A 10,470-nucleotide genomic window follows, 5' to 3' on the forward strand; every position below is an offset into this window, starting at 1 on the left:
CCAAATCATGGAAAGAGCCTAAATGTCCATCACCTGATGAGTGGATCAAGAAGATGTGGTATATATACACAATGGAGTACTACATGGCAATGAGAAAGAATGAATTATGGCCATTTGTAGCAAGGTAGATGGACCTTGAGGGTGTCATGCTAAGTGAAATAAGTCAGGCAGAAAAGGACAGATACCATATGTTTGCACTCATAAGTCTAACAGGAGACCAGAAGAAACCTAATGGAGGACCAGGGGGAGGGGGGAGGGAAAGAGAGTTGGGGAGAGAGAGGGATGCAAAATCTGAAAGACTATTGATTACTGAATACTGAAAAAGAACTGAGGGTTGAAGGGGGGTGGGGGTGAAAAGTGGTGGTGGTGATGGAGGAAGACACTTGTGGGGAGAAGCACTGTGGTTATATGGAAACCAATTTGACAATAATCTATTAAAAAAATTCAGACAGGGAAAAAAAAAGAAAGAACAGAAAGGGAGCATATTTTGCTTTTTAATTTTTTTTTTTTTTTGGTTGCAAGGCAGATGGGCTGTGGATTGACACTAAATAAATCCTTGAATAAATGACTCTCTCAGCTGTGGGGAGGGTTTGGTGTGGAGGGAGTGGGGGATGGTAGGAAGTGGTTTGTACATATGGAGCAGATAACTTTTTTAAGGAAAGAAGGATTAAAGCAAGAACCTCAGGGCATTTAATAACTGTGGCATTTTATTCTTGCTTCATGTGGATTATTGGGGGATTATCTTTAAAAGCAAGAGCCTAGTCTAGTGTTACCGTTTGACTCACCCTTCATTTCCTCTCATTTAAAATCTTCTGTCTCCTCGGTGATTTTCATTTGGTCAAAGACAGAGGACTCCAGAGCATAAAAGAAGTTTTCCTGATACATGAACTGCCTCACACAACCAACCTTCTCTTAGGAACAGAAATGAGTTTTACAGTCAAATGCGACCTTATAAAATTAAAAAGCCCAGTTAGAAGCATTATAAAGCAGATCCATACAAGACTGGTGTGGCCAACTGCGGGGGCCCAAAAGCTCACAGCGGCTGAAGCTGCGGAGATCCAGCTTGTGACATAAGCCACCTCTGCGGGCATGCACAGGCTGCACCACGTGATCTCTGCAGGTTCCGGGGACTTGTGCTTATGAACCAGGCAAATGCTCCTGCTTTGCCTCAAATATTACACATCACCTGAGGGAGAAGCTGTACTTCAAAGGGAAAAGTCTTTCCTTGGGCTTTGTGGAGCCAGAAAGCAAGGATAGTCTAAAGTGAAGCCCAGCGGAGGTAAGTTCAGCCTCCTTAAAGTTCCATGGGGGACTTCTAGACATATGGGATCATCCGAGAAAGTTAAAAAGAAGTAGTCATTCAGTAGTCCCAGGAGTTATGACCTTATGGATCAATGGGCTTTGGAGCCAATTCCAAAGTATGGATTCTGGTCCCGGTTCAGTTGCTTTTTTATAGTCTGACCTGGGACAAAGTAGTTAGAGTCTTGAAGTCCCACTGTCTTTATTTGTGTAACTGGAATAACAACATTGTTCCCACAGGCTGGTTGTGAGTGCATACGGCTTAGTACACTGAGCTCTCCTTCCTTCCATACTTAAGTGCTCTGAACAAATGCTCTTCATTTTCCTGCTTTGTCTGCCTTCCTCCACCCTAAACTCCTTCTTCAGTCACAACGGCTGCTGTGCCTACCTGTCTCAGGGATTTATTTCATAATGTCAGAAGGGGATGGATCATTTGATGAAACCTGCCAGCATTGAGGAATTCCCTTATCAGACATTGATAAGGCCTGCAAGCTCTGACAGGACAGCTATTCAGGGAGTGACCATCATTTGTACCTGCTCTGAAATATTTCACCACCAGAGAAACTGCCTCACAAATCTGGTCCAGGTCCAGTCATTGTAAGATTTAATAGATGGAGGCAGAGACAGATGAAAGAAAGAGACCAAGTTATGGAGCCAAGAAAGCCTTTATTGGGATCTGTGATTCCTGGGCGAAGTTCCATGACCCCGGGAGTGGGGAGTCAGGGACGTCACGCCTGGTAGGCGATGGGCGGGGGGGGGGGGAGTTTATGGGTGAGGGGGTTCTGGGTTTGATCTTGAGAGGGCAGATTATCAAATAAGGGCATTTCAGGAATGTGGCGGGATGGAATAGGTGGCCTCCTCTGTCAGGGTGATGGGAAGCTGGAGCTTCATGATTGGCTGTTTTCAAACTGGCGCGGGACATTCCAGGTCTGCAGGTGAGGGGCCTGGGGGTCGTTGGTGCACGGAGTTCTTACTGACCTACAGCAGAATGGCCGCTCGGTCGGTCGCCACCTTAAGGTGACTCTTACAGTCATAAACAAGAGAAGGTGGGTCCCAAGCGAGTCGGTAGTCAGAGGGTAGAAAGCCAGCCAGTCAAGAGAAAGCAGCAGCTGAGGCAATGTCGAGGGGGGTAGGCCCCAGAGGAGGCAGGGAGTTGAATCAGGGAGAAATCGAGGCCCAGGGGTGGGCCAAGGGGGAGAACATGTTGACTTTAGAGGCAGAGTGACCTCAGGGGAGGGGAGGGACTCTAATGACCTCTCCAGGAATTCTGGTGCAGGGACCCGAGGGCAGCAATCCTGACAGAATGGTGATTTGAAGCTATGTCTACATAGCACTCTGGATTGACAAAGCTAATTCGTGTGTTGAAACCCACAAAATGGAGGCCACCCCACAGTGCCCTGGTCCAGGTCATAGATCTAAACCTAAGTCAGCCTGCATTTCCAGGAAACACCTTACTGCCAAGAAAACCTAACATACACCTATCAGAGCACTAACTCTTAGCTCACCTTACCCTGGAAGATAGGACCCGCTAGCCTTATAAGGAAATTCCCGTCTCCTGGCCAATCAAGCTGTTTCCTGGTCACGTCTTCCACTGGCTCTTGCTCAAATATCCCGCTGCAAGCGCTCCACTGCTGGTGAGTGCAGTACTCCCCCACCCATGGGTTGTTTCCCCTTAAATGAAGAGCATCAAATTCATTACTAAATTGTCTTTGTTTTGTCATTTGATAGTATCAAAATGGGGGGGGGGTAGATATTAGACCTAACAAAGACAGTGAGTGAAGGCATGAAGGAGAGAACTAGTTTGAGGAAGCAGTGGCTGAAACTTCCCTTCCTGAGCTTTCCCTGGAAACGAGGGGCAAGATGGAGACTCGGGAAAACGAGCCAGACCAGTAGGAGGAGGCACGGCCGGGGATGAGGCCTTGAGCACGCAGAGAAACTTGGCCTAAGAGTCTGTATTTTTTTTTAAGCTTCCGAGAGAGGATTCAGTTTGGGATCTCCTCCATCAGCGGTGTCATGTTTTGTATGACAGTGAGACAGCATAACCATCTGCCGGCTCGCCATTCCTCCTCTCACTGTTATGTAAAGCTCAGGTCTGTGCTCACAGTGGTTTCTTCCCACTGGGACAGTAACAAGGCGTTATAGGCACAATTCCTAAGGATCTATAAAAAAGGTTTCAGAGTTAAAAAAAAAACAGCCATATACTGCGAAATGAAAATGTACAAAATCAAAATTAATACATGTTTAAATGCCTGCAAAATGTAATTTTTTCGAGTGCTCAAATATAACACAGTTTCTATTTTGTTATATATAAAGTATAGTCTGGAGGAATTATCCATGAGCTCTGTGACTTTGAACAAGTCCTTTAACATTTTTAGGCACGGTTTGCTCACAGTGAATCCAGAGAGAGAATTCTGGCTTTGAGCAACTCACAGTCTTGCAGGAATCAAAAGGGAGACTGTATATTAAAGTGCTAAACCACATGCCCATGTATAAATATCTGATCTGTCCTTATTTTGGGAGATAGGAAACTAACATTGACAGAAATGACCTGACCTGTGCACAATCTCTCAGTTTATAAGAGGGAAAGGCAGGACAGGAAATTGGGTCAGTGTGCCTTCCTTCATACAGCACAGCTTCCTGAAAGGCTAACCTTCCCTGCAGGCCCGTCATGGCATAGGCCAAGTAAGGAAAGGCTCCGGTCTCACAGACCCCTGAGGACAGGGTTTTGTAAAGCAGACTTGGCCAATAGATCACTGTACCCTGGCCCCATAGGTCAGGCCACCACCTCTCTGTGGGAAGCATGGCTTCCTGTGTCAGCCTCTGTGCAAAATCAAAACCCTTTGGGGATATTTAACCCACTGCTACATCCCAATTTAATAGTAGGGTCGTGAGGTGCAGTGGGGCCTAAGGTTCCTGCTGATGTGGTTATGAGTTGGATAATGAATGCATTTCTGCCTGAAATCAAGATAACAGTAGCTCCCATTTCTTGAGTGTTTGATATCAGTACTTTACCCACGTTAACTCATTCGATTCTTACTATAGCCCTTAGAGGACATAAGCACCGTTATCTCCATCCTTCAGGTGAGAAAACTGTGGCCCCTACATGTTAAATACACTTCCAAGGTAATGCAACTATGTCTGTTAAAAGATAGGCAAGAAAGGGGGCAGTCTGATCTTCAGTACCAAATGTATCTTTGGCAACATTCCGGACAGCAAAAGTCAAGTCCCCTTTCCCTTGTAATTTGTTGAATAACCTACACAGCTTATCTTTAGTAGATCTGAGTGGGACAAGGTTGTTCCTGTTGATTGACGGGGATTTTAGCATGAATATTTAATGCACAGGGCAGCCGGTACACTTGGCTAATGTAATATTTCAAGCTCTGTTTTCATACTGAAGGGATTTGCCCTCCCTTAATGCATGTCTACATCCTGTCCCAATCCTTCCAACAGCATTTCCCACACAGATAATGCCAGTTCAGGGAGCCTCTTTTTCCCAGCTCTCAGTTTAAGATAGCACTTACTCTTACCTTGACATAAAGATTTTTTTGATGACGAATGCCAATGGGCATTGTCTTGATTTTTATCATTTCCTTTCCAGGCCCTCCTTGCCTTCTTGGTTACAACCCATTGACAGAATCAACTTGGCTGATGGCATTCACATGAATCGTTCACACCTTTACCATTCTATCTTTCTCTGTATCCATCTCTATCCCTGTCTCTGACCTGTTCTCTTTGTCTTCTTTCAGCCAAGCCAATTAGATTAGCAGAGGACTCTGTCATCAAGATGTACACTCTTGTTTGCTGTGTTTCTGAAAAATCTTGAGGAGCAATTGCATACAACTAACTTTATACTCATAGTGAAAGATGAAATACTTTCCCTCTAAGATCAGGAACAAGGCACGGATGGTTCCTCTTACCCTTTCTGTCATGCAAATACATATATGCATTTAGATTGGAAATAAATGGGTAAAACTGTCTTTATTCATATAAGACACATTTTATGTACAGGGGAACCTGGGTAGCTCAGTTGGTTAAGCATCCAACTCTGTTTCAGCTCAGGTCATGATCTCACAGTTTGTGAGTTCAATTCTCATATCACACTCTGCTCTGACAGCCTGCTTGGGATTGTCTCTCTCTCTGCCCCTCCCCTGCTCATGTTCTCTCTCTCAAAATAAATAAACTTAAAAAAAAAAAACATTATATGTAGAAAATCCAAACAAATCTAGGACAAAATACTAGAACTAATGAATAGGTTGAGTTAGGTCCCAAGACACGAGAGCTATACAGAAAAACCAAGTATATTCCTATATATGCATATCCAATAACCCAAAAATAAATAAAACAATTGCATTCACAATAACATCAAAAAATATGTAGCAATAAATTTAATTTAACAGTGGAAGACATACACTATAAAGGACAGTGCATAGACAGGACACATTAAAGAAGATCTAAATAGAGGAAAACACATCCCAGGTCCATGAATTGGAAGACTGAATATTGTTAGGGTGACAATTCTCCCCAAATTGATTTATAAATTCAATACATCCCTATCAATATCTCAGTCTTTTTTGTATGTATTGACAAAATGGTCTTAAAGTTTATATGAAAATACAAAGGAACTAGAATAGCCCAAAATGATTGTTAAGAAGAACAAAAAGAACTTCTATTCCTCACTAACAAAGTTCACTGTAAAGACACAGGAATCACAGTAGTGAAGACAGTGTAGGATTGCACAAGGATGTAGGGCAATAGGATGGAATTGAGAGTCCAATATAAATCTCACAGTTGTGGTGAACTGATTTTCGATAGAGGTACAAAAACAATTCAATGACAAACTATAACCTTTCCAATAAATAAATGCTGGGATTGGCTCTCCATATGCAGAAATCCCTACAATCAGATATGCACATACCAAAAAAAATGAACTTACCTCACAAAATACACAAAAATTATCTTAAAGACCTCAGTGTAGGATCATAGACCTACGTGTAATAGTTAAAATTAAAAAACTTCTTGAAGAAAATGTGAGAGACAACCTTTGTGACTTTGGATGAGGCAAAGTCTTCTTAGATACAATGCCTAAAGCAAACTCACCAAAATGAGAAGCTTTGCCACATCAAAAAAAATACCCCACTAATCTGATAAGGTATTTTTATCTAGAATGTAAAAGAGCTCTTATAACTCAACAATAAAAAAATAATAAAACTAGAAAATGAGCAAGACTTTTGAATCGACATTTCTTCAGAGATATACAAATGATGAGTACATGCGTAAGGAGCTGCTCAACATCAGTAGTCACTAGGAAACACCACAATAAGATACCAATTTACATCTGCTAGAGGGACCATGATAAAAAAAAAAAAAACCAGAAAGAAAGATAATAGCAAGTAATGGCGAGGAAGTGGAAAAATTGGAACCGTCATCCCACTGCTGGTAGGAATGTAAAAAGATGAGGCCATGTTGGAAACCAGTTTGGCAGTTCATCAAAATGTCAAACATAGAGGTATCATCTGACCTAGCAATTCTAGTCTTCGATATCTATCCATGATAAAGGAAAACAATGTCCACACTAAAACTTGCACATGAATGTTCATAGCAGCATTATTCATCACAGCCCCAAAGTAGAAACAACCCAAATGTCCATCAGCTGGATGAATGGCTAAACAAAATGTGATGTATCCATGCAATGGAATATTATCATTGATTTTAAAAAGAATGAAGTATTAATATGTATTACAATATGAATGAATTTCAAAAACACTGTGCTAAGTAAATATAGCCAATCATAAAAGATTACATATTGTATAATTCTTTTTATATGAAATGTCTAGAATAGGAAGTTTTCAGACACAGAAAGATTCATTATTGTCCGAGGCTACATGGAAAGGGAGAATGGAGAATGATCCTAAGAGTTCAAACTTTCTTTTGAAGATGATGAAAATATTCTACAAGAAGAATATGGTGATACTGCACAACCCTGTAAGTATACTCAAAGCCATTGAGTTGTACATTTTAAACAGGTGCACTTTATGGTATGTAAATTATATCTCAGTAAAACTTAAAAAAACTCATAACAACAAAAGACACCATTAAGAAAATGAAAGATCAAGACAGACTGGGAAAAAATATTTGCAGACCACATATATGCAAGAGAACTTGTATCCAGAAGGAAGGAAGAACATTTATAATTCCAAAATAAAACAAATGATCCAATTATGAAATGAGAAAAGGATTTAAGTAGATCTTTCACCAAGAAAAATGTACAAATAGCTAATAAGCATGTGAAGAGATGCTCAACAGCATTAGTCATTAGGGAAACACAAATTAGAACTACAAAGATGCTACCACTTCAAATCCTGTAGAATGGCTACTATCAAAAGATGGCTAATGCTCTGTGTTCGGAAGGATGTTTAGGTATCAGAACCATCATATTTTGCTGATGGGAATGTAAAATGATACAGCCAATTTGAAAAACAGTTTGACAGTTTCTTTAAAAATCTCACCTTAAGTTACCATATGACCCAGCAACCCCACTCTTAAGAATCTAGAGAAATGAAATTACTCATTCACACAAAGGCATGCTTGTGAATCATAGCCCCAAACTGGAAATAATCCAAATATCTCACAACTGAGGAACAGCTCAATAAAATGCGGCATACTCTACAAAACAAAACACAAAAACAAATAAAAACTTTCTTTCTTTCTACATATAAGATTTTACTTCTATAGAATATTATTTTGCCAAAAAAAGAGAAACTACTAATATATTGTTTGTAGAAAATTCTCCATGGTCTAAGGCACTGATTGTCTTCATTTCAGACCACTTTTTCCCAAGGATAGTTGTTTAGCAAACAGATGTGGAAGACTGAGCTAGTGCCTCCCTGTGGAACAGAAGGAAGATTTGTTTAATGTCCAGTGTAATAAACATAATGTGTCTCTCCAGGGCAAACGTCAAGTGGGTTTGCTTGAATCTCATTCCAAAAAAATTGGGATTTCCTAAGCTTAGAATTTCTCAGCTTTGACCTAAGCCCACTGCATGCACATTCATGTGGCCTCACTTGATCATACCTGTGGGACTTGAGGGACAGACAGATCAGCACAAAAGTGAGGCCAGGCTGCCTGCTCGGCCATGAGTAATGGAGTCCTTTCTCCCTCACCAGGGAGTGTCGTGCCTTCAGTCATGATATTGTGGCAGGCTAACTTGTTAGCTTGCAATCAGGGTAAAATTTCAGACCTTCCTGGTTTTTGACCTACAAACAACAACATGGATGGTTCTCAAAAATATTATAAGCAAAAGAAGCCAGATGCAAAAGACTACCTATTATAGGATTCCATTTAGTGAAATAGCCACAACAGGTGAATTTATAGAGATGGAAAGTAGATCGGTGGATTCCCTTGGGTTGAGAATGGGAGCAGAGGATGATTGCAAGTGGATGTGAGGAAATACTTTGGGGATGATAGAAATATTCTAGAACTGGTTTGCGGTCATATCTGCAAGTGTCTAAATTTACTAAAAATCATTGAACTGTGTGTATACTTATAAGAAGGTGAATTCTTATGGTGTGGTATATTGGTAATACCAATAGGTATTTAATACACACAGTAAGATAATATTTCGCACAGTCTCAGATTCACACAATTAAAAAGACTGGCTGCGACGTGGATTGGGAAGGATGGGAAGCGGCACACATGCTTTGCTGGTCGAAGCATAAAATGGAAAAAGGAGTTTCTTGAAAAGTTAACATACATCAATCCTATGAGCCAGTAATTCTGCTTCCTAGGTATATTTACCCACAAGAAATGAAAATATCTAGCAATAAAAGGGGACAAGAGCAGACCCCCTCACCCCCCCCCCCCCCCCCCAGATGGATCGCTTTGGCATGAAAAGGCATCAAAAACCAACAGATTAGGGAAAAGCCCTTTACCTCCCCTACAATTGCTTTAAAAGAGTTTAGATAGAGGACCTGCTCCAGGAAGAGAGCTATCACTGCAGAAAATGGCATTATACTCTGAAGTAGGTAATTGTAGAGAGGGAGGAACCAGCAAGGCCTGTTTGATCAAATGCTCCAGATCCCATTATTTCTGAGTGGCCCAGCAACCCTTTGTTTACCAAACATTTACTCTTTTTCATCTTCCTGTGGATTGCATTTTTTCCCTTTGAAGTCTCTGACCCCTACCCCTTTCTCCTTTGTCCAGGATAACATACATACCTCACTTTGCCTGCTTTTGGAATTGCCATGTCTGTGCAGATTCCCCATAGGTATGCTATTAAATCTGATTTTCTCCTGTTAATCTGTCTCTTGTCAATTTGATTCCTAATCCAGCTAAAAGGACCTCGAAGGAAACAAGAAACTCTTGTACTCCAATAACCTATACTGGATGTTTATGGCAGCTTTATTTACAGTTACTCTCAATTGGAAACCTACATATGTTTATCAACCAATAAAGGAATAAACAAATTATGGTTTGTTCTTAAAATTGGATACCATTTGCACCATCCCTCACCTCCACAAATTACTGATATGTGCAACACCATGGATGAGTCTCACAGCCATTATACTGAGCGAAAGAAACTAGTTACAAAGGACATATGAAGAAGTATAATTCTGTTTAAACGAAATTCTGGAACAGGTAAAATCAGTCTATAGAAATAGAAATCAAATTAGTGGCTGTGAGGCATGACAAGGGAAAGAAGGGGCACATGGGAAGTTTTGGGTGACCTGTAAATATTTTATCTCTTGATGGACCTTTCTCCAAAGTCAACTTATGTGCTCAACATGTGTTTATTACATGTAAATTATATCTTAATAAGGTTAAAAAAAGAAGTGAGCTTATTATCTTCCCTTGAAATTGTCTCTCTCTATCATGGACAAGAACATCTTCCAAGTTAACCAGGTTTGAAACTGAAGATTTTGTTGACTTTTCCTTCTTTGTCTTCCAAAGCCAGTTAGCCATAGGTCCAGTGGCTTTTCCCTTTGAACTCTCTTCATTCATTACTCCCCTTCCCCCATACTGTACATCTATTGGTTTCATCTGTTGTGCACAGACAAAAGCAAAGGCACAGTGGGGAGAAGGAGAGAGTGAAGAGGAGGGAGAAAAGGAGAACTTATAACAGTGAATTCTTTGTTTGTGGGGGGTAGGGCTTCAACTTAAGCTTTTTTTGGGTCA

The 10,470-nt window shown here is 40.9% G+C and overlaps 1 long non-coding RNA gene across 1 annotated transcript; it reads left to right on the forward strand.

The window, feature by feature from the left end:
* The first annotated feature begins 2,251 nt into the window (after positions 1-2,251).
* Positions 2,252-9,723, forward strand: LOC115300393. Its single transcript, XR_003912634.1, has 4 exons — positions 2,252-2,345; positions 2,818-2,933; positions 7,134-7,281; positions 9,627-9,723. It is a non-coding gene; the product is annotated as an uncharacterized LOC115300393 (long non-coding RNA).
* The last annotated feature ends 747 nt before the right edge of the window (positions 9,724-10,470 follow it).

The sequence above is a fragment of the Suricata suricatta genome, chromosome 8 (genome assembly GCF_006229205.1).
Source record: "Suricata suricatta isolate VVHF042 chromosome 8, meerkat_22Aug2017_6uvM2_HiC, whole genome shotgun sequence".
Lineage (NCBI taxonomy): Eukaryota > Metazoa > Chordata > Mammalia > Carnivora > Herpestidae > Suricata > Suricata suricatta.